At 37.5% G+C, this 22179-nt stretch overlaps 1 long non-coding RNA gene across 1 annotated transcript in view; it reads left to right on the top strand.

The window, feature by feature from the left end:
- Positions 1-20573, top strand: part of LOC131274543 (uncharacterized) — a 46875-nt gene extending 26302 nt beyond the window's left edge. The window contains exon 3 of the long non-coding RNA XR_009181763.1: positions 20494-20573. This is a non-coding gene — a long non-coding RNA (uncharacterized lncRNA). The remainder of the gene's footprint in view (positions 1-20493) is intronic.
- The last annotated feature ends 1606 nt before the right edge of the window (positions 20574-22179 follow it).

Below are 22179 nucleotides of genomic sequence, written 5' to 3'. Positions count from 1 at the left end.
AGTATGTAACATTCCTAGCACCAACCACACGTTCAGTAAAAGTGACAGAAGAGGCATGTGTAGGAAGATCACATCTGAGTACAGTACCATCACACTCAGGAGCACAAATTCCAAAGTAGGGCCCTCTTGTGACCCCACTGATGACTTCCTGACTCTTTTTGGAAGACTCTTAGCCATATAAACTCATTGGTCTTTGCCATTTCCTCCTTCATTCAAGGTCAAAAAGCCATTTTTAACACTGGATCCAATATAAAGGCTGAGATATTCTGCTGGTCTGAGTTGACCCTTTTATGCAAGGTCTCTTTATAGTTGCATCACCCGTTAGTGAATGATAGTAATCAAACCAGGTTGCACAGAATGGAGAAATAAAATATGGATTAGAGTGGACTTACTGATATTATACTATAAAACTACTGTGACTAGTAATAGAAGAAATTGTAGCATTGAGGTGGAGAAAGTGGCCATGGTAGTTGCTGAGGGCAGAAAGAGGGAAGTAGAGGTGTGATGTGGGGGCATTTTTGGGACTTTGAGTTCTCCTAAGTGATATTGCAGTGTCAGATGCTGGACTTTATATATCCTGCCGTAACCCACTGAATGTACTGGGGGAGAGTGTGAACTACAGGGTAAACTATTATCTATGTGGTGCAGCAGTGCTCCAAAATGTGTTCCCCGAGTGTGATGGGTGTGCCACAATGATAGAGGAGGTTGTTGGCGTGGGAGGAGTGGGGTGGGGGGATGAGGGGTATATGGGAGCCTCTTATATTTTATAATGTAACATTTTTTGTGATGCATATATCTTCAAAAAATACAATTTACAAAAATGATGAGGTGGGGTGGGGAGTTGGGTATATGGGAACTTCTTATGTTTTTTATGTCTTTTAATGTAACATTCTTTGTGATCTATTAACTTTAATAAAATAGTTTGAAAAATTGAATCAAAATGAAAGGGAAATTATATTCACTTATTTGTTCTGTTTTATGTTTATGTTCTGTTACTGCTTTTATTGTCATCGTGTAATTTTAAAAAATTTAATAATTAAAATAAAATACCAAAAAAATAGAGAAAAGCTGGTAAGTAGTCTAGAATACATATCCTAAAAGAACTGCTAACCAGCAAAGTAAGCAAAAAATATTCTTTTTGTGACTATTTTAAATTTTTACTAAATTGTGATTAGTGTAAATAAACCATAGATTTTATAATATCCGAAGAAGAGAGTTAGAGTAAAACCTAACTGGAGGAAGATATTTGATTATATGAAGAAAGTTTAGAGAGACATTTTTGGATATTTGAAAAAGGTGTAGTTTTTTAGGTATTAGTGTGCATCATATACAAAAATTGAAAAAACTACAAATAAGAAAATTGAATGTTATATATATGTTAATAGATATTTATCTCATACAGAATTTTAAGGAGGAAAAATAAACTAATTTTGAAAGAGAACATGGGCAGAGAGATTGGATTGAAAATTTACAAATTAAATCTTACACATGGAATATAAATGTGGAAAATTAAATTTAGTAACATCACAAATTTTCCCATATGAACAGAAAAAATAATTTCAAAAATACTTATTTTAAAGCTGGTTAAAAAGCAGGGAGACAGATACTCTGCTGATAATATTGCGAGTTGATGCTATATTCTAGGAATTCTACAGTTTAGTATAATGGTCAATTTTAGTATAACGGTCAATTTTAGTATAACAGTCAATTTAATGAATCACATTTTTTGACCTTTTGAGTATGATTTTAACGTAATCATAAACATAAACAAAATTGTATGTAATAATAAATCAATGGAACACACCAAGATCACCAAAAAGAAGACAGAAGTAATGTGAGTTTTCTGTAGGTCATAGGATAATTTCCGTTGGAATATAAATGGAATAACAAGTAACAGTGAAATGAGCTTATAATTAAGTGGAGATGTGGAGAATCTATTAACGTGTAGAAGAGAAAAAAGACAGGAGATGAAAAGACTAATAAACAAGAGAAAGAGGAAAGGCAAACCATAAAGTCCAGGATATAAAGGAGGGAGAAAGAAATGATGTACAGAATAAAAGGGAAAAATAGGAAAGAAGAAAGGAAAAGGAAGGCATAGAAATTTGTGGTAGTGCAGTGCATTCAGAAAAGGAGAGCTAGAGGCATAAATATGTGGATAGGGTCATGTTCAGAATTATTTCAGGACTGTGCTCGACTGTGATTACCTATTAAAAAAACAAACCACTCCTGATGATCTTCTGTTCTGAATCTGGATGTCAATAAGAATGATGTTGCAACTCCTACTCTCTGAAGTGCTGGACTTTCCCAGGTCAGTTAACAGGGAGGTGAAGAAGGTCGACCACCACACCAGGAACCAAGGGAACCAAGGGTGCCTATATCTCCAAGCACAAGAATTGCATCCATCAACTATGTGGCTTCTGAGCCCCCTCTCAATATAGAGGTGGAATGAACATCACCAACCCAGGGTCCACAGGATGGAGGAATAAAATATGGGTTAGAGTGGACTTACTGGTATTCTACTATAGAACAATTGTGACTAGTAATGGAAGAAACTGTAGCACTGATGTGGAGAAAGTGGCCAAGGAAGTTGCTGAGGGCAGGGAGAGTGAAGTAGAGATGAGATGTGGGAGCATTTTTGGGACTTGGAGTTGTCCTAAATGATATTGCAGGGACAGATGCTGGACATTATATACCCTGCCAAAAACTACAGATTGTACTGGAGGAGAGCATAAAATACAATGTAAACTATAATCCATGCAGTGCAGCAGTGCTCCAAAATGTATTCACCAAATGCAGTGAATGTGCCATGATGGTGAAAGAGGTTGCTGATGTGGGAGGAGTGGGGGTGTGGGGTGTGGGGTATGTGGGAACCTCTTATATTTTTTAATGTAACTTTTTTTGTGATTTATATATCTTAAAAAAAGACAACATAATAAAAAATAATAAAAAATGTAATATGTGGTAATGGTTGGACTTAACATTATAATGAATGTAGTGAGCAGTGTTGATTTATGGATGTAATTGTGGCTGAAATGACTAGTCTGAAGAAGATTAATGTTAGTTGAAGGACAGCTGGAGGATAATATTGAGAATGTATGATATTGGAATTTTGGAAGTAGATGAGGATTGTGGTTAATAATATAAATATAGGAATATTCTACTACAAGGTATTAAGTATGTGGTGATACATGGGAAAATATAACTAATGCATTTTATGGACTGTAGTTAACAACAACATTGTAATGCTTTTGTAGCAAAGCAAAGTTGGTGCTATATTAACTCTAAAGTTAAAAAAAGAATATGGGATTCGGTTTGCAAGATATAAATACAATTATGCTTTTTCCTCTCCATTTTTTTCAATAATAAGGAAACTTTGACTATGTCATTTAACTAATCTGTGTTTATCTGTGTATCTTTCTGAATACTAGAGCTGTTACAGCAAAGCCAGGAGTTCCGAACCATAGAAACTCACAACCGGCACTCCAGAAAGGTGGATAAACAGTTTCATTATGTGCGGGCCCAGAGGAGAGTCAATCTCCAAATTCTAAATTCCAGTTTTCAGTTTTCATAAGTTTATATAAGATTTCAGGTGGCATCAGCATAACTTTTATTCATTGGCTAATGCATTGTTAGGTGAAATTTAGCAAACAAGGTGGTTATGGAGGCAGAATGCAACTGCAAGGTTGCAGGCTGATTTACAGAAGCGGGGGTGAAGTCACTTGTTTGAAATCTTTCTACTAAGCCATGTTTTCACAGGATGATTTACAGAAACAGGGGCAGGAGTTATTTCTTTGATATTCTCCTGCACGGTCATGCCCTCACAGGCCGATCCACAGAAGCAGGGGCAGGAGTGACTTGTTAGATATTTTGCAAGATTGTGTTTTTATTCCTCAACAGAGCAACAACTGCATTAGTAATTGGAATTAGATGAGATAAAAGTGCCTAAAAATAAACTTTTTAGAAGTAAGGTTTCCATAATTTGTTGAGCTGCCTTCTTCTGTTCTTTTATTTTTTTGAATTTGAAATAAAGTTGTTAAGGAAATTCAGATTTTAAAAAAAAATGTTGTCATCTTCAACTTTATATGTCCTAAATTCTTAAGTGATCAGAGAGCACCACAACTTGACAAATCCTATAATGGTGCTGCTCTGAAATCCACACATAAATATTTAATTAGTGTGGACCAACAGAATGCTTATAGACAAGTTATGAATATCTATGCATCCCCATTTTAATTACAGAGGCACTAAAAATCAAATGTACTTCCAGAAATAAAAATTCAAAAAGCTATTTTTGTGACAAAACTAAAAATGTCGGGAGATTGCCATGTATTGAAACACTGACAATGATTTTGTAAAAGATCCAGAATTTTTTTTCCCATTTAGAACATGATAATAGGAAAATGATACTGGAAAGAGAAACATTGAGTCAAGTATTTCCAAGCTACTCATTTTCTACACATTAAATAAGTTCATAGAATTTAGACATGGGACACTCTTAACATAGAACTTGTTAAATTCTGTTGATTAGAAAAAGGAGAATAGAGATGTCTCCTTGTTTGAAAATTTATTCATATTAATTAAAACTAAATATCAAAATCAATAAATCATTTTGCAAGCTTCATTGCTATTGCTTTTCCTAATGCTGTCTGCCGGACCTTGTTCCTCAGACTGTAGATGAGAGGACTCAGGGTGGGGAGTTACTCTGTGTAAAGCCCAGATATCAACAATTTCAGGGAAGAAGACTTGAGATTTCTTGCCAAACATGTAGTACTCTCAGAAAACTGGAACAGCAAGATGGCATCTGAGTAAGTGCACCCACATCATTTCTCCTAGAAAAAAGTGGCTGAGTGGGGACAAAATCCTGCTTGAGTGAGCTGTTTGGGGAACCCACAAAGCAGGAAACTTCTGGACAGCAATCTGGAGAGAGTGTGACAAAAGAGTGATTGCTCAAGTTATACCTCGGATTACTGGTGCTTGTGGCTGCAGCTGTGGGACGGCTAAGCCCATCCATTAGGGCAGGTAGCTGCAGCATTCCCTGAACCCTGGCGGTCACACAGCAGTATTCCCCAAGCCCTGCATTCCCCGAACCCATGATCCCTGAACCCGTGTTCTCCAAACCCCACATTCCCTGAACCCGTGTTCCCTGAACCCACATTCTCTGAACTCGTGTTCCCTGAACCCATATTCTCTGAACCCAGTGTTCCCTGAACCCTGGCATTACCAGAACCGTGTCCTCCATTTTCTCTTTTCTGTGTGCATTGATTTTGGCTACCAACACTAACTCTTTTCCTCCCTACATCTTTCTATCTTCTGTTGTTGCTCTTACATTCCACCTCTTTGTTTAGACCCCCAATTTTCTGGCATTTTATTTCTAACACTTCTATTCAGTTTTCTTTCTTTTATTAACTCTACATGTTATTGTCCTTTTTTTCTGTTTCCCTCTCTCCCTGATCATGCTAGCCTTTTAATACATACTATATTCTTCTCCATATTCAGTTTCCCATTTACATTGTAGGTACTCCACTTTTTTTTTTAAGATTTATGTATTTATTTATTTATTGCTCTCCCCTTCTCCCCCCTACCTCCCCGTTGTCTGCTCTCTGTGTCTGTTTGCTGTGAATCTTTGTCTGCTTCTGTTGTTGTCAGCAGCACAAGTCTGTGTTTCTTTTTGTTATGTCATCTTGTGTGTCAGTTCTCCATGTGTGCGGCACCATTCCTGGGCAGGCTGCACTTTCTTTTGCTCTAGGTGGCTCTCCTTATGGGGTGTACTCCTTGCATGTGGGGCTCCCCTACATGGGGGACACGCCTGCGTGGCACGGCACTCGTTGCACGCATCAGCACTGCACATGGGCCTGCTCCACATGGGTCAGTAAGGCCCTGGGTTTGAACCACGGACCTCCCATGTGGTAGATGGATGCCTTATCCACTGGCCAAGTCTGATTCCCTACTCCACTTTCCTATTGCTATAACTATACACTGCTTACATGAGTTTAATATTCATTCTCCTAGGTCTTATATGATCCTTCTGCTAACATTTATTATCAATATTATTATTATACTTTTTCTTTTCATATCTCTTTTGCTTTCCCTTTTTCCATTAAGGGAACTTAGACAATAAAAGGAAATAGAATAAGAAGAACAAAACATCAAAGAGAAAACCTAACAAACACACAAAAACAGGAACTAAATAAAAATCAAGGCAAGACAGAGAAGCTAGTCAAGTGAACAAACTCATTGAGATAAAATGATGACCAGACAGCAGCCAAAAAAAAAAAAAAACCATACCAATAATCAGTAAGATATGGCCCAGTCCAAAGAACAAACTAAAAATCAGGAAGAGGAGCATAACATTGAACAAATACTCAAAGCTCTTCAAACAAATATCATGGACCAACTTAATTAAGTGAAGGAAGAGATTAAGGATATTAAGAAAACACATGGAGAGCATACTGAAGAAGTTGTAAACACATGCAAAAAGATAACAGATATGATGGTGATGAATGGCACAATCCAAGAAATAAAAAATATACTCTCAGAAAATAACAGCAGATTTGAAGAGGCAAAGGAAATAATTAGCAATGTGGAAGACAATACATATGAAATCAAACAGAAAGTAGAAGTGATAGATAAAAAGAAAAAAATCCAACCACATGGTTGGGAGGGAGTTTTCCAGGGCATGCATATAGGGTAATGTTTGGATATTCACTGGTATTTTCATAGTAGTTACAGTTACCAATGACAACTGAGGGAGTCCTGAGCTCCTAGCCACGGTGGCTCTGCCACATTCCCTAATGGAACAGCAACAATCCCCCAAGTGCAAGGGTGAAGACCAGTGAAGTAGGATGGTCCAGTGATCAGCCCTTGATATTGATGACTATGCTTATGAGCCTGTGTGCCTGAAATTTGAACTAGGCCTACAGATGCAGGGTGACTAAGAGTTATGTCCCGAGAGCATCCATGTTGCTCAAATGTGGCCACTCTCTAATCCAAACTCAGCATGTAAGTGCATTACTTTCCCCCCAGTGTAGGACATGACTCCTGGGGATGAGCTTCCCTGGTGCCAATCCAATCACTATCTGGTGATGCAACTAGAAAAAGACCTTGAATGAAGGGGGAAATAGTAAAGACAAATAAATCTATATGGCTAAGAGTCTTCAAAAAGTATTGGGAGGTCATCAGAGGGGTTGCACTTGTGCATGCCTCAGCAAGATCCCAGAGACAGCAAAAGTAGATACAACCCCAGGTATTGGTGCTCCTGAGGGCTATGGAGACACACAATTTCTACAGTCATGACAGATGGCTCTGGATTTCAGGGCCTTGTCAGTGGGCCCTATATTGTAGTTTGTGTTCCTAAGTGTGATGAATTTGGGCTCAGATGTGACCTTTCTACACATGCCTCTTCTGTCACTTTTACTGAAACTGTGGTTGGTGCTGGGATTGGTGTATGCTCAGGAGACTTGAACCTCTGGACTGGCCATGTGCCAGCTGGGCCCTGAGCTTCAGCAGAGTTGTGACTCCTACTCTCTGGTTCATTGGTCTTACCCAGGTCATCTAACAGGGAAGTGGAGATGGTCAACCACCACACCAGGGAACTGAGAGTACCTAAAATTCCAAGCAGGAGAATTGCATTCATCAACCATGTGTGATCTAAGCCCTATCTTGATATAGAGGTGTAGTGGACATCACCATCCCAGGGTCCACAGGATGGAGAAATAAAATATGGATTAGAGTGGACTTACTGGTGTTCTACTACAGAATTATTGCAGCTCTAGCAATGAAGGAAATTATAGCACTGTTGTGGAATCAATAGTCCCGGGAGTAGCTGAAGGCAGGGGAAGGGAATTAGGGTGTGATATTTGGTCATTTTTGGGACTTGGAGTTGTCCTGAATGATATTGCTGAGACAGATGCAGGACATTGTATATTCTACCATATTGCACTAAGTGGACTGGGAGAGAGCGTAATCTACAATATATAATATAATCCATTCTATGTAGCAATGCTCCAAAATGTACTCATCACATGCAGTGAATGTACCACACTAATGGAAGAAGTTGTTGATGTGGGAGGAGTGGGTGTTGTGGGGGTGGGGTGGGGTATATGGGAACCACTTATATGTTTTAATGTAACATTTTGTGTGATCTCTGTATCTTTAAAAAAGATAATAAAAAATAAAGTAAATATCAAACGAAAAAAACAAACAAACCAGGAACAGCATCACCATGGTGAGGTGGGGCAGAGGAGTTGAAACAGTTTTTTGTCTTCCCTTTTACAGATGGGATTCTTAAAACAGTGGTAAAAATGTGGACTTAAGAAACAAATATTAAAATGAAACACACGAAACAAAACAAGAGTTAACAGTAACTAATTCATCTTCTAAAATATGCTCTCCATAGCAGGAAAGTGTAAGCTCTGATGGAATACTACAGAAGAACTGATGGGCTACATTGGGTCCACAGAAACTGTCAGAGAATGTACCTGCTACATGAATGGAGCCATGAACACATCCCCTGAGTCATGATGCTGTCGCCATCTGCACACAGGCACCTCTGTGCATAATGCCCTCATAGTGCAGAGGATGGCAGGTGGCAGCATAGCGGTCATAGGACATCACTATAAGGAAGGAAAACTGTGTGCCACAGGAAAACAAAATAAGAAAAACTTGCATGGGGCATCCTAGGAAGGAGATGGAATGACTGTTGGTCAGAGAGTTCTGATGGATTAAGGACAGTGACAGAGATATAGTAGATATCAAGCAAGGACATTTTCTTCAGGAAGAAAGACATGGGAAGTTGGAGATGCTGTCCAATGGTGGTGCCAATGATAATGAGAAGGTTCCCCATCACTGCTGCCAGGTAAATGAGGAAGAGAAGTGTGGCATACAGTCTCTGTAGCATCCAGTCATCAGAGACTCTCATGAGAAAGAATTCCATTATGATGGTCATGTTGATAAATTTCTTAGGCATGCTGATTCTTCACAATGAAAATAGAAAAACAAAACACAAAATTCTTATTCAGAGCTCTCCACCTGATCTCTTCTGCTGTACCTAAATGCTGTACTTTTATGAATGGTTTGCTTAGAATTATCAATCTACTGTGGAGTAATTCTAACATGAGAAGTTGATTTCCTTTCAAAATACATAGAATGAATAATAATAATGTGAACATTAATAAATCTGCCTGTGAGTTGGTCATGAACACAGAAGTGCTATGTCACTTGCTGTGCCTTTGGACTCAGGAAGGCAGAAGTAATGGTTTTGGAGCATATTCTGAATATCCAAGAGATAAATTTCTTTACTAAAATGATCAACAAAATGTGTTATCCTTTTTGTCCAAACTATTATTTTCTTTCTTTCTTAAAAAATATCCTTAGGTATTTGTGGACTATTCTTGGCCCCCAGCAGAAAATATTTCAATAGGGAAATGCCCTATACTTTCCAGAGCTGTATAAGATATTGCAGGGAAACTAGATGGCAAAATAAAGAAAATATATATTGATTGGTGTATCATTAGGTAAATCCATATTTAAGCCTTTGTAAGTGTGTGTGGAGTAGTATAAATGTGTATGCACATGTATTTGCAAAAATCTATACAATTATGTAATTTTAAATGAATCGTATGTGTATATGTGTGCTTGTATTTGAGAGTGCTATTGGAAAATTTTCCAAATATCATGTCTAATCCCTCTCTTTACTTCCCTAGAAAGGATAAGGGACTTGCTCTAGGAGCTACAGTGGTAGGAATTAGTATTTCAATGACCAGGTGAAAATAGCAGATTGGGAAGTTCAGAACCTTATCCAAATTTTTTTATGGCTTGTACAGGGAAAGTGTGATCTATCTAATCTATGTAAAAATAAAGAGAAATCAGCATATATGATCTTGTCAGATACTGACTTGGCAAAATGTACTGAACTGAGCTGATTTGAAAATAGTTCTAACTCTTTGTTCATGGAGTCATCTTTGAGAATCTCATCATCCTTATTTTGAGGGGAAAGGAGCAGATGGAATAAAGCAATCTACATAGTATATTTTTAAAATGTCACATGTCCTTTCCTAGTCTTCTGCTCTCATCTGGGCTAACAGCATGTGAGAGGCCAGGATGTTAGGAAGCTACCACTCAGCATGGACTAGAATTGCCTCACCATGTAGAAATCAGCAGTCTCTCAATTCTCTCTCTCTCTTAAGGGTATTTCTTCATGCAGTGCAGATCTGGAGGCAGAGATTAGGATAATACTATCCATTTTCATACTCACAAAGTGGCCCTCTGGAGAAACTGCATCTGGATGAACAGGATTTTATCATATCACTTGTGTGCTTTCTAGATGCCAATTCAGAAGCAAACTGCATTTTCTCTCAAGTGTTTACATGTAAAAGATCATAAGATGTATGTATTTCCTGGAGTTCCCAAATGATTAAATAAACTGAGATCTAACTTTCCAAAAATGGAGTCCAATGGCTTGTTTCCCTGTGAGACCATGGACCGCTGGGGTTCTGAAGCCTATGGAGCCCAGATTTTCACCCCAGTGCTGTGATGGATGAATCTGTGTGTCACCATTACTATGTGATGGTGTCCAGTTGTTTGGTCAAATAAGCACTGACTTGATAGCTACTGTGGGGATGTTTTTTGAACTTAAATGATCAGTAAGTTGACTTCATCTATGGCTAATTACATCCACATTCACCTTCAACCGAGGAGACTGCTCTCACAATGAGAGATGTCTCATATAATCAATTGAAACCCTTAAAAGGAGAAGTGATGATTTCAACAATTCAGCCAGGCAGTTTTTCCTGGGAAGTTCATTGACACCTTCATCGGACTTCTCAGCTGTGGCATTCCCTCCAGAATTTGGATTTGCCCATTCCCACAGTCCTGTGAGCCAATTCCTGTTTTAAAAATTTTTATAATACATGCACACACACACACACACATTTATCCCATCAGTTCTGTTTCCCTAGAAACAGAGAACCCTGGCTAATACAAGTGCCATGTATCATACAGAGGATTTATGTGAATCACATTCAATAAATAGGAACCATATTCAGTTACTTTTCTTATTTGGGTAGTAAATTATTATTGCTATTGTGTTGTGCATTCTTTCATGATCTGAATTCAGATACTGGTATGATCTAAATTCAGTAATTTATACATATCAGAATGCTTTAGTTTTCACAGTTTTTTCCTTTTTATACGTAAAACTATTTTAAAATATTCTTAATGAAAATGATTTAAAAGTTAAATCTAAAACATAATAGGGGAACTGATATTGCTCAGTGGTTGAGCACTGGCTTTCCACATATGAGGTAATGGGTTCAATCCCCAGCTCCAATACCTAAAAAGAAAAAACCCATATATAATAAAAGAGTAATCTTTATGCCCACAAAAACTATAATTGTATTGCATTGATGTGGTCAAATATCACCAATTCAAAGGCAGAAATGATCAGAACTGATGGTTTTTTAAGTGACACATGATGAAAAAAAACTCTTATCAAATATAATGCTATAGGTAAGTTAAAAAGTAAAAGTAAGAAAATGATACTATGTAAACCCTAATTTTAAAATGCTGGAGTAGCTCTATTGTTACCACAAATAATCTAACATGATAAAATGATGAATGAACAAAAAGACATAATCTTAGATGAGAGCTGAAAACAGATATAGTAAAAACTTTTAGAATTAAAATTAGAAATAAACAAATCCCCAATTAGAATAAGAGATTTCAAGACTCCTTTCTCAGTAATTGAGGGTAGAAAGAATATTGAGAATGATATAGAAAATATGAACAATGCCATCAATTAACTGTATTTAAGTGGCATTGCTAGAACATTCAACCCAAATTATTGAAATGAGAAATCAAATCATTAAAGATATCCTTATCATCAACTACATCAATCTGATTATGAGACATTTCTAATATCTTTTTCTGTAATTCTTCTATTTCTGACATATTACCTTTATGACCTATCAAATGTTTTTTTTATCTTTTCCGAGTCAAACACAGAATTATTATAAGCAAGTGGAGTAATACAAAAGTTACTTTTATTCCAATCACATTTCAATCCCCTAAGTAGATTTAAGTTATATACTTGATCTCTAAGATGTAAAACTGCTGATTCTAAATCATCAACTTTACTGTTTAATTCTCCATCAATATATTCTTGACTATGCCATAAGTCACTAGCATTCTTATGCCAATCATGCACGTATTGTTGAGTCTGCACCATCTCATGCAAGGTCACTGTAGCTGTAGTAGCAGCTGCAATGACACCAATCAGTCCTAATAGGCCAGCTATTATCAGTCCCATAAATCATGTCAAGCATTTCAGGATTTCTTGAGCCATATGGAACAGCAGTTGACTCTCAGGTGACTATTGCCAAATTCGGTTCAGTCACACTGCTATCCATACTCCCCGCCGCCTTCGAGCCATTGTAATGAAATCTCCATTCTGTAAAATGTTCTCAGACAAACAAGTATGCAAGGCCCCACTTTTATAAAATAGAGCATTCTTGGTTATGGTTAATTTTCCAACTACAAACACATAAGGATTTCTTACACACAATTGAGAATGATGAATTTGATCTAAATGCAGATATTGACCATTCTATTATTCCCAATCCATTCTATAGTAGGAGCTATTCCTAAAAAAACTTTTCACAAATTCTTCTGTTTATGTGTAGATGTAATGTTACACCATGGAGAAGGGATCCATTTCCCTTTATGTTTCCAAACACTACTATTTTTAGAAAAATTATTTTTTCATCCAAATCAAGGGATTCATGAAAAGGACATTGCATATTATTAATTTGCTGTCTTTTACTATTAATACCATACCAAATAAATCTGCCATTATATGGAGAGGGACTTCCCAGTGGGGCACTCTCCCACACTATTCCATAGGAATCATTGAAAATGACAGATTCTCTTCCTGTATGGCACTCTTGCAATCCTTTCTTATCCCTACTGTCTTTTTGCGGACAATCATAAATAGAATTTTTGGTCATGATAAAATTGTAAGAGGGAAATTAAGTCACAATAGACTGAGTATTATTATTTTTTAATATAATCATGGTCCGATTTTTAACATACATACAGAAGGGATGGTTACCAATGCATAAGGGTTGATAATCAAATGGTAATATGACATTATAGATTTTTTTGTCCTTCCTCATGGAGTTTAATTGGTAACCGATCATCAATTGGTCCAGGAAATATATGAGTCTTTTCAGATATATGTGAAAGAATGGATCTTTCCAGTTTAACACTCTAAGTAATGGGGGGTTAGGTATATAGACCCAATAAATGTAATTACCTGCAGCTTCATTACTTACGAACACCATCATCAGAAGTTGTAAGAGACCCCATCTCTTCATTCTGAGATTTAACCCTCTTTGCAGGTAGCCAAATTTGTTCTCCATTTTCTGAAATGACAAGAGCATAGCCTTGCCCCCATACTTTGATCCTGCCTTTTATCCATTCATTGCTTTAAATATCTTTCCAGAATATTGGTTGGTCTTTATTCCTTACATCCACTGTAGATGTCTGACATTTTCTAAAGTGACATTCTGCAGATGTCAATGAATTATAAACATTAAGAAAATTTAAAGTAAATAAAGCTTTTGCCAATTGATCTTTTGGTGTCATAATACCATCATCTCACCCTTTTTGTTTTAAAAGCATAATTTTTAGGGTATGATGGCTGCGTTCAACTATGGCTTGACCTGTAGGATTATAAGGAATACTAGTAACATGCTCTATAGCATACGTAGAACAAAAAGAAGCAAAAGACTTATGTAAAAAGGACCAGTATCAGTTTTAATTTTCAAGGGGTATCCCACTATAGCAAGAGCAGACCATAAATGGGAGCGAATATGATGAAAACATTCACTACTTTGTGCAGTAGCCCACAAAAAAATGAGAGTAAGTATCACTACAAACATGGATATATCATAACTTACCAAATGATGGTATGTGAGTAACATCCATCTGCCACAGTTGATAGGAGCCAGGCCTCTGGGATTAGCCCCAGCTTGAAAATGCACTGTAGTTAAGGGTCCACAGGTGGGACAGGTACGAATAATTTCTTGAGCTTGATGTTTTGTTAATTGAGGAAATTTATGTTTAAGACCCTTAGTAATAATACAAGTTAATGCATGATATTTACTGGCATCTTGCAAACATCTTACTAATAAATCGCTCTTGCATTTTGGGTAGCTAGAGGACCAGGAAGGGAAGAATGAGACTAGATATGAGTAATATATATAGGCTGATTTCTTTGCTGAGTGAGGGCTTGAAGGTCAGCAAAAAGTTGAGACAATTCATCAGTAATAAAAATATGAGCTGTTTCAATACAGCCTACAGTTAAACACACATATTTGGAGTCAGAGACAATATTCAAGGGTTCTTGAAATGTTTGTAAAACCTTAATGATGGCTAACAGCTCTGTGCATTCAGCAGACAAATAAGGAGTCTGCCAAACCTGTTTTTTTAAAGAGGTAATGTATGCTGCTTTTCCATTACTACTACCATCAGTAAATATTGTACATGCATTTTTAATAGGAACAGTTTTCACAATTTTTGGTAAAATCCAAATGGTTCTTTGTAAAAATGTTAACAGTTTGGAAAGTAGGATAATGATTCTCAATAATGCCTTGAAAATTATTAATAGCAATTTGCCATTGAGGATTAGTTATATATAAATGTTGAATTTCTTCATGAGAAAGATTGCAAATAATTCTATCTGGATCAGACCCCTTTAATTGTAACAACCTCACACGGTCTTTTGCTAGTATGGAAATAATTTTTTGGAGATATGTTTGCAATCTCTTTTGTTTATTATTAGGTAGGAAAACCCATTCCAATATACCTTTTTGCCAAAATAAAGCTGTAGGAGATTGAGGGGTTGAGAAAATAATTAAATTAGCTTACCCTCTGAAGAAAACAGAATAGCTGAACCTGGAAAGATATGAGCCCTATGCCAGCCTCTGGCTGAGATTGGAAGAAGCTGGGCCCACAAGGCCTTAAGAAGAAAAAGGAAGGCTGAACCTTCACAGATGTTGCCCACCATCTTGCTTCAACATGTGGCAAGAGAATTTGGTGAGGAAGTAACCCTGAGTTGAACTTTTTAGGGTCTTGTAACTGTAAGTTTCTACCCCAAATAAATACCCTTTATAAAAGCCAACCAATTTTTGATACTTTGCATTAGCACCATTTTGGCTAATACAATTTCATACCCTTTCCCACATATTCATAATTGCCTTTTCCAACTGAGAGAAACCTGCTTCTCATTACACTTTATATATTTAGTCATTTTATCAAGCCTATAATATACAATTTTTTTTTCCAGAATTTCTGACCTGTAACACTAAAATGCAGACCTCCTATATGGAGTTTATTTTTATTTTTTCTTTATCATGAAAAATAATCATACAAGGCATATTATTTAATTAATGCTGGGTAACAAACTGTCCCAAAATATAGCAATTTAAAACAATAGGCTTATCAAAACTTCATCGTTTCTCTAGTGCAGGAAATCAGGGGGTTGGTTGGGCAGTTGTGGTTCCACATCTCATGAAGTCTCTGTCACATGTTTGCTGAGTCTGCAGTCATCTGCATGCTTGACTGGACTGGACGATGCACTTCAAGGTGACTTATCATGGCTGTTAATAGGAGGCCTCAGTTTCTCTACACATGAGCCTCTCCTCAGAACTACTTGAGTGTCTTATGGCATGGTGTCTGGTTTCCCTCAAAGCAAGCAATCCAAGAGCTCAAGGTGTAAGTTACAGTGCCTTTAAAACCTAACCTTGGAAGTTTACATACAAATATTTCCATCGCACTTGATTTCTCACACAAGCTAACCTTTATGCAGTGAGGGATCTAGAACAAGGATCTTTGGAGGGCATCCTAGAGTGAAAAACACAAATCCAAAGTGTACATTCAAATGAGTTTTGGCCCATGGGCACATCTGTGAAACTTCACTTACATAAAGATGCAAAATATCACCATCACTCCAGAAAGTACATATCTTCCCATTCCCAGTCAATTCAATCTCCCCAAAACAATTGTTTTTATATGATTTTTTCAAACTGCTTAAGACTTTCATATGTATGGGAATATATAATATACACCCTCTGTCCAGTTCCTTTTGACCAACATATCATCTCTGAGAATCATACATACTGTTGTATATATCAGTGATCCATTCCTTGATTAGAGTCAAACAATATTCCAATGTATGAATGTATTAAAATGTAGTTTTATGGACTCCTTTTGAGAGATATTTGACTTTTCTCCAGTTTTTAGCTATTATTAATAAATATACCAGGAACCTTCTAGTATAAGTTTTTGTATTCATATGCTTTAATTTCTTTAGAATATGTACAAGTAGAAATATTGATAATAGTATAGTTGTATGTTTCTCATAAGAAACCAAATATTTTTTTAAAAAGATGGTGTCACTTCATAATCTTAACAGCAAGATGTAGAAGTTCAGTTTATTTCAGAAACTCAGCAACCTCATTTATTTTATCTGTAGTTTAGAAAGTCTATGGTTGGAACGTAGGGGGTTGTATTGGTTATAAAGGACACCAGAAGATAATGGCTAATGGCATGGGGTATGGAGGTAGGTTGCCTGGGTTTATTTCAAATGTGCAATTTATAATACTGTGACTTAAATCGTCTGAGGTGTTCTATTTACAATGATAGGAACTGCATGGAAATGTCTTTGAAAGCAAGGCTAAATGAGGGTTTTTTTATCAGTAAAATTCTATTGAAGTATATCATTCATATATAAACATACATAAACAATAAGTGCATAGTAAAAGTTGTGAATTTACAAAACATGCATAACATCATACAGTGCTCCCATTCATCACCCCACCACCAATACTTTGCATTGTGGTGAAACATTTGTTACAAACTATGAAAATCTGTGGGTTTTTTAATTCCTTAAAAAAGTTGCAAAAATGTTCAAAGAATTCTCATATATCCGTCACCCAAATTTACTTATTATTAATATTTTGCCTCATTTGCTTTACCATTCTTTCTATATATACTCATTTTTTTTCCTGAACCATTTTAGAGTAAGTTGCAGACATCATGCCCTTTGCCACGAATTATTTCAGCATCTATTTCCCATGAACAAGGACAGTCTCTAACATAACCCAGTACAGAAGTCAAAATCAGATATTTAACATTGATACAATACTATTATCTAACATACAATCAAATTTTACTAATTGTCTCAATATTGTCCCAAATGGCAATCTTCCCAGGATTCAACCCAGGATCACTCATGGTTTTAGTTGTCTTTTTACTCCTTTAATCTGTAACAGCCTCAGTTTTTCTGCTTTTCATGATAGATATTTTTGGAAGAGTACGGACTGTTATTCTATAGCATGTTCCCTCACATTTAAATTACTTTTATACATCGTTGACAGGATGGTGATGCTTTGTCCCTCTCAGTGCATCACATCAAGAGGTGCGGGATGTCAAGTTCGTTCTATTATTGATAACGTTGTCTAATCGTTTAGGACGGTGACCTCAATGTTTCTCGACCATAGAATTACTATTTCCTCCCTTTAATTACCAAGTAATTTACGGCTATTTATGTAGAAAACTTCGAATGTCCTCTAAATTTTATGAGACAAAACGCGAATCTTGGATACCTATTTCTTGTTGAAGAGCTCTCGCAGCGTGCCTTTGGCAGTACCAACCTTTGTCAATAAAGTTTCGTGAAAGTGAACTTCCCGGATGGGCTGGGACGGCCGTGCCGCAAGGCATTACGGGAATTGTAGTCTTTCTGGGTGCTCCCAGCTAAGCACGGCCGAGAAACAGCCAGAAGCCGACAAGGGAGGGCGAAGAGGGAGACGGCGATGGCGCTCCGGGACGCGGAGGGTCATGGGTCTCGTAGTTCGCGCGCGCTCCTGCCATGTGCCTCCGCGCCTGCGCAGGAGGCCTGGACTACCGTACCCGACAGGCCGCGCGCGCGGCGATGGGGGCGTACCCGACAGGCCGCGCGCTGCGATGGGGGAAGCTGGCCTGGGCCCCGGGCAAATCAAATCCAAGGAAAGGAACTGCCGGCTTTCAAATTCCTCCTCCTCCGCCATCCTGCGCCGCGGTGCGGGGAGCAGGTGGTGTCTGCGACGTGAGTGACGAGCAGCGCCGGCAGAGCGGACAGACGAGCAGGCCGGGCATCGAGACCGCTGGACCCAGAGGCGGCGACCCTGACCTGACTTGACCCGGACCCTGACCTAAATGAGTCTTGATAGAATTCAGTCCTACTCAGTTTTATATTATTTAGTATGACCTTGTGTTTAAGCCACTGATATTTTGGTATAGTGGTGGTTATAACCATAACCAACATTTGGTCTCTAGTCTGGTAGAGCCCATGATTTATTGGTGAAGCAGAAACATACAGTAAAAATATGGCGTACCAAGTTTTACAAAGCATGTCAGGGTGATTTGTTGAGTAAAGAAATTCACTAGTTTCAGGAACTTTAACTCAAATCTAGGAAGGATGAGAGAACCTTGCATTTTTTTGCCAAAATATACATTTTTAAATTATTTTCAAGATACTTAGGTTACATAAATGTTACATAAAATATATAGGTGATTCCCACATGCCCCGCTCCCCACATCTCCCACACGTTCCCACATCAACAACATCCCTCATTAGTGTGGCACATTCATTGCAATTGATGAACACGTCTTGGAGCTTTGCCAGTGAGCCTGGATCACAGTTTCCATTGTAGTTTACAGTCCCTCCTACCCAGTACTGTAGGTTATGTCAAGATAGAGAATGGCATGTATCTGTCTTTACAATGCCATTCAGGACAATTAATAAATCGCCCAAATATCTTAAGGCCAAAAAGCACACAAGGAAGTGTATCTTAATACACTTAGGGAGTGTATCTTAATACACTTAATACACTTAATCCCCTTAGGGAGATGGGATTGTGGGGATGAGCTGTATGATAATCCCATGAGAGGGATATATGTAGTTTCCCACAAGACCAAGAGGAGACAATATCCTGGGTAGCTAATCCTCACACCTCATAGCTTTCAGGGTCCTGGATGGGGAATAGCTGTTATCTTGGACGTCGGGAATGGCCTTCATGGGAATGCTTCTGAACTGTGCTCTAGGGAGAGTTGGTGGGATTTGTTTCTGGCACCTTGGTGATGGTGAGGCCATTAGTATTTTCCTCACTGAAATGTCCAGGGTAGAAATATGGCCTCATAGGCTTGGTGAAGTTGCTTTTGAAGATGTAGAGAATGATACAGTCAGTCACATTGTAGAAAAAGATCAACCCTTCTTCATACTTCAAAAAAATTCCCACAGTCAAGAGAGGTTCTGGGACATTAAGTGTATAGTGGGGGGTAGAAAGAGCCTGGTGTACACCCTTCTTCAGACAAATGGTCCAGAAACCATTCTCTGGACAAGCAGAGATATAGTGCCCTTTCCGGTTAATGGAGTCCCAACACAGTCCTACTGTCCACCTGCTGTTCCCTGCTACTTGGACCTCCCAATAATGACTACCACCACAGAAGCAGCTCTGACCTAGCACAGCCAAGAGAGTATCAGATCACTCAGGAATGTCAGGCATGTCTTGCTTTTCCGGAACAGTAATGACATATTTTTCATCAGCTGACACAGAAAGGTAAGGATGAGCAGTGGCTTTATCCATTTTTATGTCTTCTGAAGGAGAAGGAAGTAGAAGAAAAAAGAAGGAATTAATTTTAGCTTTTAAGATAAAACCTTTCAACATCTCGGTGAAGGATTAGCACAAGGATGATAAAAAATAACAGCATATGAAGATCCTTTTCTACAGAGAAAAATAAAAAATAAGTGTTATCTATACACCATTGTCCATGATGCAACTAGACTATAAATTTGAAGTTTTTACTTCAGGGAAAATATCTGCAAATCCTTTCTTATCTGAAAGTGATTGATGAGATAATTATTCTGGTGGGGATGATATCAGAATCTTCAAATGTATCTCAAGGGATGCAGCTGTTATTCAGGAAATATGCCACTCGTACAGCCTTCTGAAATGACTGCAACAATATTCTAAATCACAGAATACTTTCTCAATATTTTATTTAGGAATATTCTGCCTAGAATTTTAGCATGGAAAAAGGGAAGAGCACAACAAAGAGAAACAATGCCCTATGCAAGCATGGAGGTAGAAGCACATCCAGAGGGTTCAGAAAGCAGCAAGTGCCCAGTTCTGTGGGAGCAGAGTAAGGTTGGTGGAGAGGAAGGAGAGGTGGTCAGAAGAACAAGGGTGGGGAGGGTGCAGCAGTGTTTAGAACCATGAGTTTTCAGGTTTTGGGCTCCTTTCTGAATGAAAATGAGAGAAATAGAGAGCTCAGATTGGCGAGAATGAGTATCCACAAATATTTGGTAAGGTTTTTCTGTAAGAATATAGAAATGCCTTAGCAGTAGCATAGAGATAACAGATTAAGAGAGACTTTTCTTCTTCCTAATTTTGATAGGAGAAATAACAGCAAATTAGCATGATGTTTGGAGGATCTGAGAGAGAAGAAAAATAAAACTGAGGAGCAAGAAGATGGGGTAAGAAACAGAAACCATATTCTATGCCTTTTTTATGTTTTTGGCTTTGGAGAATCTTTTTTTTTTTTTCTCTTTCTTTTTTAATTAAACTTAATAGATCACAAGGAATGTTACATTAAAAAACATAAAAAAAAAACATAAGATGTTCCCATATAACCCACTCTCCACCCCCCACCACCTCATTTTTGTAAATTGTATTTTTTTGAAGATATATACATCACACAAAAAAGTTACACTAAAAAATATAAGAGGTTCCTGTATACCCCCCACTCCCCCCCCAAACCACTCCTCCCACGCCAACAACCTCCCTCGTCATTGCGGCACACTCTTCGCACTTGGTGAACACATTTTGGGGCACTGCTGCCCTACACAGATAATAGTTTACCCTGCAGTTTGCACTCTCCAGCAGTCCATTCATTGGGCTATGGAAGGATATATAAAGTCCTGGAGAATTGTTGTGGCTGTGTTTTTGCTGGATTTAACATACAGTGAAGATGTTTCTAAATGATCTACCACCTGCATTTCCCAATAAGTTGATGCCATTATATCTGTGTTTTACATAGCTAGTATATTTTTAAAAGTAGAGATTTCTGAAACAAAATCCCTCCAATTTAGTGACTTGGATCTTATTTCTCATTAAATCCATTTACCAGAATCAAATTATTTTTTTGCATTTGAAATAGTCTTATAAATCACTTGGAGTGCCCAATATCCTGATTTTTTTACAATAAAATTACAGAGAGGTTAAATGTCAAATAAAAATCATTCTTAATCATATATTATTCATTTTGTATTTACCTGCAAATCTTCAAACTTTATTCATACCTATAAGTAGCATAAAAACCTTCAAGATTACCTGGATTACTGGGCAATGACGAGTTGTAGGTGTATTTGCTATCAATTGTGAAAATCTGATTTCACTTACCCTCTTCTCCCAGGAAGGGTCTTTGGTCTAAAACCAATCACAAAGTATATACGTGTTCTGAAAGAACACAGGCTATATTTCCAATTCAATGTAGCATAGGAAAGAAATACAGAACTTACCAAGTGCTTTATTGATTTTGTCTAAAAATACAAATAAAAAAGGATAAATATTAATTTCTCAAATTTCAGGGGATTTGGTTCTAGGCTTTGCACCTATCTTATTGTAAGATATCAGTGACCATCTGGGGTAGATTACTGGAATTTGAGATCCAGAACTGAAATTTCAACTCATTCTAGACATCTACATGGGACATCACCTAGCTTGTTACAGCTAAAGTTCTACAGAATCTTGTATATTGAGGACACATGAGTGCATGTGTGTGTAATATGGGGGCATTTCTGGGACACTGTAGTTGTCCTGCATGACACTGCATTGACAGATACAGGCCATTGCATATTTTGTCATACCCTACAAAATTGTGTGGAAGAGGGTGTAAAGTATAATGTAAACTATAGTCCACAGTTAGCAGCAATGCTTAAATATGTGTTCATCAACTGTAACAAATGACCACATTAATGAAGGATGTTGTTAATGTGGGAATGTGTGGGGCATATGGGAATCCTTATTTTTTTAAAAACTTTAAATTACATAAATGTATAATAAAATATTAGTTCAATTCTTG

The sequence above is a fragment of the Dasypus novemcinctus genome, chromosome 19 (assembly GCF_030445035.2).
Source record: "Dasypus novemcinctus isolate mDasNov1 chromosome 19, mDasNov1.1.hap2, whole genome shotgun sequence".
Lineage (NCBI taxonomy): Eukaryota > Metazoa > Chordata > Mammalia > Cingulata > Dasypodidae > Dasypus > Dasypus novemcinctus.
The sequence above is the reverse complement of the archived record's forward strand: the minus strand, read 5'-3'. Positions and strand labels throughout refer to the sequence as shown.